This window comes from Equus quagga, unplaced genomic scaffold (genome assembly GCF_021613505.1).
Source record: "Equus quagga isolate Etosha38 unplaced genomic scaffold, UCLA_HA_Equagga_1.0 72560_RagTag, whole genome shotgun sequence".
NCBI classification, from domain to species: domain Eukaryota; kingdom Metazoa; phylum Chordata; class Mammalia; order Perissodactyla; family Equidae; genus Equus; species Equus quagga.
Window position 1 is genome coordinate 169,837 of NW_025802468.1, and position 9,034 is coordinate 178,870.

A 9,034-nucleotide genomic window follows, 5' to 3' on the forward strand; every position below is an offset into this window, starting at 1 on the left:
GAAATACCCTATGACCCAGCCATCCCATTACTGGGTATCCATCCTAAGAACCTGATATCAGATATCTCAAGAGTCCGTTGCACCCCTATGTTCATCGCAGCATTATTTACAATAGCCAAGACGTGGAACCAGCCTACATGCCCAGAAACTGATGATTGGATAAAGAAGATGTGGTATATATACACAATGGAATACTACTCAGCCAAAAAAAAAGACGAAATTGGCCCATTCACAACAACGTGGATGGACCTCGAGGGCATTATGTTAAGCGAAATAAGTCAGTCAGAGAAAGACGAACTCTATATGACTCCACTCATAGGTGGAAATTAGTATATTGAGAAGGAGATCTGATCGGTGGTTACCAGGGAAAAGGGGGGGTGGGGGGAGGGTACGGAGGGGGAAGTGGTGTACCCACAACATGACTAACAAAAATGTACAACTGAAATCTCACAAGGTTGTAATCTATCATAACATTAATAAAAAAAAAAAGGAAATGCCAGTGTTGGGAGGGGGAGGGAAGTCAGTTACAGGAGGTTACCAGACTAACACAATAAAATGCAGATTTTAAGTCCTTGCCTTTGGTATTGATTAAGAGTTTTTAGAGAGAAGGTCATCGCCTTTCTTCTTCCTGGTACAGAGAGGGAGGCAACTTTACAGATAGAGATTTACCTTACAAATGTAAACGTGTCCTAACAAAGGGCAAGTTCCATTCCTCAGAGCCTCCTTGCCTGTCCCAGTTTATCAAAAGCAATGAGCCTCAAATAATCCTGATGCCAAAGAGACATATCTTGGGGTGGCCAATTCCAGGTCCCCACACTACCCCTAGTCATATTGTATTCAAACTGCATAAAATTAAAGATAAAATATCTTGACCAAAACCAGAGAACAAAATTACCTATAGAGGAGTAAGATAAGAATTACACCCATCTTCTCAGAAAACATGCAAGCAAGAAGGGAGTGCAGGAAAATACCTAAAAGTTTTGAGAGAAGAAACCACCGACCTAGAATTCTGTATCCTATGAAATTATTTTTCAGAAGTAAAGGAAAATAAAGACTGTCTCAGACAAATAAAAATTGAAAGAAGTTGTCAGTAGACCTGCCTTGCAAGAAATCAGAGTTCTTCAGAGAGAAACAAAATTACGTATGTGTGAAATTCACATCTATGTAGAGGAAGAGCATTAGAAATGGATGTGAAGATAAAATAAAAACTTTCATTTTTCTTAGTTGAGCTAACAGATAACAGTTTGATCAAAATAACAATAGCAACAATATATTCAATTCTGTATGCTTATGTATAAGTGAAATGAAGGAGAGCAATGTTACAGAAGATGAGAGGGAGGAATTAGGAATATTTTGTCATTACAAAGAATTTGCATTATCTGTGAAATGGAAGAGGGTTATTTGAAAGTGGACTTGGATGAATTGTAAATGTGTATTGCAAACTCTACTGCAACCACTAAAAGAAGGTACAAAATTAAAAAAATAAAATGTGTGTGTACATATATGTGTACATATTTGGATAAATACACACATATACACACAATATGCTAAGAAAGGAGAAAAAATGAAATCATATAAAAAACAAAACACAAAAGGCAACAAAAAAAGAAGTAAAAGATGAATATGGGAACAAAGAACAAGACAATGAATAGAAAACAGTAAGAAATATGGTAGATGTTAACCCAACTATAGCAATAATAACTTTAAATGTCAGAGGTCTAAATACACCAATTAAAAGACAGAGATTGTTGAACTGGAGCAGAAAGCAAGACCCACCTCTATGTTGTCTTCAAGAAAACCACTTGAAATGTAAAGAAAAATAATAGATTAAGAGTAAAAAGATGGAGAAAGGTATGCCCTGCTAACACTAATCTAAACAGCAATCTTCAGAGCAAGGGAAGCTATCAGAAATAAAAAGGATAAAAAGGTCAATACTCCAAGAAGACATAGCAATCTATCATAATTGGAGCCTTCAGCACCCCCTATCAAAAATAGATAAAGCAAGAAGAAATAGTTGAACTCAACATCATCATCAATCAACTGGATATAATTAATATTTATAGGTTACTTGATCCAACAATAGCAGAATACATGTTCTTTTCAAGATCACATGGAGCATTCACCCAAGGTAGACCAAATTCTGGACCATAAAACATAGTTTAAACTTAAAAAGGAAAAGAAATTATGCAATGTCTGCTCTCAAAACACAGTGAAATTAATCTAGAAATCAATAACAGGAATATGAGGAAAATACCAAAATACATTGAAAGTAAGCAAAACATTAAAATAACATTTCAAAGAGGAAATCTTGAGAGAAATAAATACTTTGAACTAAATAAAAATACAACTTAACCTTTGTGAGATTCAGCAAAAGGAATGCTTAGAGGGAAATTTTCCCATTCAATGCATATTTTAGAAAAGAAGAAAGATCTAAAGTCAATAATCTCACCTTTCACCTTAGGAAACTAGAAAAATAAGAGCAAGTTAAATCCAAAAGTGGAAAAAAACAAAGAAAGAAAGAAAGAAGAAAAATTAGACCAGAATCAGTGACTTTGAAAACCAGAAAATAAAATCAAAAGGTGGTTCTCAGAAAAAATCAATAAAAATCAATAAGCCTCTATCCAGCCTTACTAAGGAAAAAAAGAGGAAAGACACAAATTACTAATATCAGAAATAAAAGCACATCACTAAAAATCCTATGGAAATTTAAAGGATAATAACAGGTATTATAAACAACTGTGTGCTCACAATTTGATAACCTAGATAAAATGGACCAATTCCTTGAAAGTCACAGTCTGCCTAAACTCACACAAGAAAAAATAAACTATTTTAATAGGCCTTTATATATTAAATAAATTGATTCAGTAATTAATAACCTTTGAAAACAGAAAGCACCAGCCTCATAATAGGTTCAGTAATTAATTCTTTATATTCAAACTGTAAAGGGAGAAATTATAGCAATTCTCTACAATCTCTTCCAGAACATGGAAGCAGAGGAAATACTTTCTAACTCATTCTGTGAGGACACCCTAATAACACTACCCTAATAACAAAGCCAGACAAATACAAGAAAAGAAGACTACAGATCAATATATCTCATGAACAGAGATGCAAAAATCCTCAAAAAAATATTGTCAAATTGAACCAACAACGTATAGAAAAAATTATACATACAACTAAGTGGGATATATTCCAGGTATGCCAGGATGGTTCAATATTTGAAAATTGATTAATGTATCCATCACTTCAATAGGCGAATGAAGAAAAAATCACATGGTCTTATCAATAGATACAGAAAAAGCTTTTGACAACATCCAACATCCATTCATGATTTAAAAAACAGTCTTAGTAAACTAAGTATAAAAGTTAACTTCCTCTGCTTGATAAAGAATTATCTACAAAAAATCCACAGCGAACTTTGTGCTGAATGATGAGAAACTTGAAGCTTTCCCACTATGATCAGGAACAAGGCCAGGATGTCTCCTCTCACCATTGTTTTTGAAAATAATACTGAATGTACTGGCTAAAGCAAAAAGAGAAGAAATGGTAATGCAATCATGCATCACTTAAAAAGAGAAAGACATTCTGAGAAATATGCATAGTGTTCTGCTGTTTCATCATGTGCAAACATCATAGAGTGTACTGAAGGGGAATAAAATTGCCACACCAAAATGTCTCTCTTGAAAATGAAGATTATTTTGTCTAATTGGCTTTTTTGTTGTTGTTTGTTTGCTGAGGAAGATTGGCCCTGAGCTAATAACTGTGCCAATTTTCCTCCACTTTGTATGTGAGATGCTGCCACAACACGGACGATGAGTGGTGGTGTAGGTCCATGGACAGGATCAGAGCCTGCAAACCCAGGCTTCCAAAGTGGAGCACAGCCACTTAACCACTATGCCATGGAGCCAGCTAATTGTTTGTAAGAACAAAAGACTCAGAAACTTTTCCTTCCTTTAAGCAGTTAAGGGGGTAGTTCCCCCTTAACTGGCTAAAAGAACTCAGATTAAAATAACCCTGTCTCTGGATGCAAGCTATCACCTTAGCATAACATGAACTAGACGATAGCCAGGAAGGAACCTAGAAAAGCTTGTTTGTTGGGCTCCCCTCTGTGTTGTTCTCTTTCTGTATGGCCAAAAACTTGTTTTCTAAATGTTTACTCCTCTTGACTAACTGTGAATTGCCTTTCTTTCCTTTGATGTTTCAGACTCTCCCTGCCCCAACATCTTTTGGCTTTGTGTTTTTTTGTTTTGTGGATTTTTTTTTTTTTTTTTTGGTGAGGAAGATTTGCCCTGAGCTAACATCTATGCCAGTCTTCCTTTATTTTATATTTAGGTCACCTCTAAAGCATGGCTGATGAGTAGTGTAGGTCTGCACCCAAGATCCAAACCCATGAACTCAGGCTGCCAAAGGAGAGTGTGCCAAACTTACCCACTGCCATGGGGCCAGACCCCCAAACATCTTTTGACTTTGGCTGAGGATAGTTTTTAAAGTGAGGGATTTCACCATTTTGGTGAGTTACTTGATTTTCCTGGGTTTCTCCCATGTATACATGTTATTAAACTTTGTTTTTCTCCTGTTAATCTATCTCATGTCAATTTATTTCTTAGACCAACCCAAAAAACCTAAAACAGTAAAGGAAAATTTCTTCCTCCCTACATTACTTACACAATCATAGATATTATAGCCTACTACACACCTAGGCCTTATGGTACTTATTTTATAGGACCATCATCATATATGTGTTCTGTCATTGACCAAAAACATCATCATGCTGTGCATGATTAATATGGATGCATATTGGGAAGGAAGAAATAAAACTGTCTTTCTTCACCCATGACATGTTCACCCATGTAGGAAATCTGAAAGAATCACCAAAAAACAATTTCTGGAACTAATAAACAGTTTTTACAGGGTTGCAGAATACAAGTTAGGATTTTTTTAAAGTAAAGCGTTTGTCTAGGGAACCCTCATCCACTGCTGGTGGGAATGCAAATTGGTGCAACCACTAAGGAAAGCAGTGTAGAGATTCCTCAAAACACTAAAAATAGAAATACCATATGACCCAGCTATCCTACTACTTGGTATTTTTCCAAAGAACTTGAAATCAACAATTCAGAGAGACTTTTGTACCCCTATGTTCATTGCAGCATTATTCACAATAGCCAAGACATGGAAGCAACCCAAGTGTCCATCCACTAATGAATAAAGAAGACGTGGTATTTATATACAATGGAATACTACTCAGCCATGAAAAAGACAAAATCATCCCACTTGGAACAGCATGGATGGACCTTCAGGGTATTATGTTAAGTGAAATAAGCCAGAGAAAGGCAAACACCATATGACTTCACTCACATGTGGAAGGTTAACACAGAGACAAAGAGAACAGATTAGTAGTTACCAGAAGGGAAGGGACTTGGGGCATGGGCCTAAATGGGCCATGTTTATATGGCAACTGACAATAATGTACAAGTGAAATTTCACAACATTATAAACTATCATGACCTCAAATTTTTTTGAAAAAGTAAATCACTTTTCTGGGACTGGATCAGTGGCATAGTGGTTAGGTTTGCATGTTCCACTTAGGCAGCCTGGGGTTCACCAGTTTGAATCCCAGGTGTGGAACTATGCACCACATATCAAGCCATGCTGTGTCTGATACCCCACATAGGAAACAGAGGAAGATGGGCACAGATGTTAGCTCAGGGCCAGTCTTCCTCAGCAAAAAGAGGAAGATTGACAGCAGATGTTAGCTCAGGGCTAATCTTCCTCAAAAAACAATTTTTTTTAAGTAAATCACTTTTCTATATACCAGCAATAAATGAGTGGAATTTGAAATTAAAAATACAGGATCCGGCTCTGTGGCTGAGTGGGTCAGTTCACATGCTCTACTTCAACAGCCCAGGGTTTTGCTGCTTCAGATCCTGAGTGCAGACCTGGCACCGCTCATCAAGCCATGCTGAGGCAGCATGCCACAGAGCAGAACTATAAGGACTTTCAACTAGAATATACAACTATGTACTGTTGGGGGAGTGTTGGAGAAGAAGAAGAGGAAAAATAAGGGGAAAAAAATGTTGGCAACAGATGTTAGCTCAGGTGCCAATCCTAAAAAAAAAATACAGTATTATTTACATTACATTTCACCCACAAAATAAAATACTTAGGTATGAATCTAACAAAATATATACAAGGTCTACAAAAGGACAGATGAATTGAAAAAACTCATCAAGGAAAACTTTGATGAGTAAAATCAAAGAAAAAGTAACTAAGTGGCGAGATATTCCATGTTCATGGATAGGAAGACAATATTGCCAAGTTGTCAGTTCTTCTCAACTTTATAGATTGAATGTAATTCCACTCAAAATCCAGCAAGCTAGTTTGTGGACATTGATAAATTGATTCTAAAGTTTGTGTGGGAAGCAAAAGACCCAGAATAGCTAAAACAATGAAGAAGGAAAAGACCATAGTTGGAGGGCTGACTCTACCCAATTTTAAGGCACACTATAAAGCTATAGTGATATAGACGCCTTGATATTGGTGAAAGAATAGACAGAGTAATGGAACAGAGTAGAGAGGCCAGTAATAGACCCACATAAGTATAGTCAGCTGATCTTTGACAAATGAGCAAAGGCAATACAATGGAGCAAAATAAATGTTGCTGGAATAACAGGACATCCACATGCAAAACAAAAAGGAATCTAGACACAGACCTTACTCAAAAATTCATTCAAAATGGATTATAGACCTAAATGTAAATACAAGACTAGAAAACTCCTGCAAGATAAGATATGGGAAATATAAATAATCTTAGGTATAGAGATGACTTGTTAGATACAATACCAAAGGCATGATCCATAAAAGAAGTAATTGATGAGCTAGATTTCTTTAAAATTAAAAACTTCTGGGGACAGCCCCATGGCCCACTGGTTAAGTTTGGTGCACTCTGCTTCAGCAGCCTGAGTTAAGTTCCCAGGTGCAGACCTACACCACTCATCAGTGGCCATGCTGTGATGGCTACCCACAAATAAAGTAGAGGAAGATTGGCACAGATGTTACCTCTGGGTAAATCTTCCTCAAGAAAAAGAGGAAGATTGGCAACAGATGTTAGCTCAGAGTGAATCTTCCTCAGCAAAAAAGTAAAAAGCAAAATTTGAAACTTCTGTCTGAAACACAATGTCAAGACAAGCTACAGGTTGTCTTGGAGATGGAGAAAGTATTTGCAAAAGATACATTTGATAAAGGGCTGTTATTTAAATATTCAAGAAACCATAAGAAATGAACAACCCAATTAAAAAATGTTCAAAGACCTGAAGAGACACTAGACCAAAGAAGATACACAGATGGCAAATAAGTATATGAAAAGATGCTTTACATCAGATGTCAACAGGGAAATACAAAGTAAAACAACAAAGATATCCATCTACACACCTATTAGAATGGATTTTGGACTAAAATCCAAAACACTGACAACTCCAAAAGCTGTTGAGGAGGTGGAACACAAACTCTCATTTATTGCTGGTGGGAATCCAAAATGGTACGACCACTTTAGAAAACGAGCCTTAATGTAAACTATGAGCTTGCAGTGCTACTGATGTGACAATATAGTTGTATCTGTTGTAACAAATGTACCACTCTGGTGCAGGATGAAGACAGTGAAGAAGGTTCTGTGTGTGTGTGACTAGACACTAATGGGAACTCTTTGTTCTTTCTACTCAATTTTGTTGTGAACCTAAAACTGCTCTAAAAAGTAAAGTCTATTAATTTTAAAATATAAACTAATGGCCTGTACTTTGGGAAGAGATTTTTTTTAAGTAGAGAAATTAGCTGTATTCTTAAAATATCTTTTTTTTTTTAACTCACTGAAATATGATGTCCACTTCATTCACATTCTGCTCCTTAACTGAATTTAAACAGGTACCTGATTTCCCTCTCAGGAGCTCTGGCCATCGTTAATGCAGTGCCCTGCTTTGCTTTGGATGGACAGTGGATTTTAAACTCTTTCCTGGATGCCACGCTTACCTCAGTGATTGGAGATAATGATGTCAAAGATCTGATAGGATTTTTCATCTTAGTTGGTGGCAGTGTACTTTTGGCTGCCAACATGACCCTGGGACTCTGGATGGTTACAGCACGGTAAAATTTCCATTCTTTTGATAGAATCTCTTAGTTACAATATATGAGTATGCTGTAATATTCATTGCCACTCAATAGCTTACTGGTATGAAATGTAAAGTGTTTCCATAAAATTAAATCTTAGCTAAAAACTTTGAGCTACTCTTATATTCCAAGTATCCGAACTCTGGGGTGGATTAAAAAAAGAAATGAAAGGCATAGGCACTGACTACATTCTAGTTTTAAAGACTGAGCATACTTCAGATGCTTGTGGAATGATTTCTTAAAAAATACAAATTAATGTAATATCATTTTGCATGACTACATATTGTGTTAAATAGTGTAAAAGAGAACAGAATTGAGTTAAATCAATCAGGAAAAACATTTTGGGTTGGCCTTGTGGCGTAGCAGTTAAGTCCACGCATTCCGATTCAGCAGCCCAGGGTTCATCAGTTTGGATCCTGGGCGCACACCTATCCATGGTCCATTAAGCCATGCTGTGGCATCCCCTAAATAAAACAGAGGAAGATGGGCACGGATGTTAGCTCAGGACAATCTTCCCCAGGAAAAAAAAGGAGCATTGGTGGCAGATGTCAGCTCAGGGCTAATCTTTCTCAAAAAGGAAAAAATCAGGAAAAACATTTTAATAAAGCATCACTAATCAAGTTTTGATGGACACCAAACTTCAGCCAAGTAGAAGAGTGAACATTTTCTTGGCCTATGTCTCTTGTCCTTTACTTTCTTTAAAAAGTATTTTTAAACTTAATGGTGTATTATTTTCTACTCTGAAAACTGAGGCCAGATTTCAACTAAATTAATAAAATTAAATAAAACCATCTCCTGAAATGAAAGGGAAAAATCTTTGTCTAATAATGCCAAATAAGGTATAAAATAAGACCTATGATATCATGCGACATGTTTT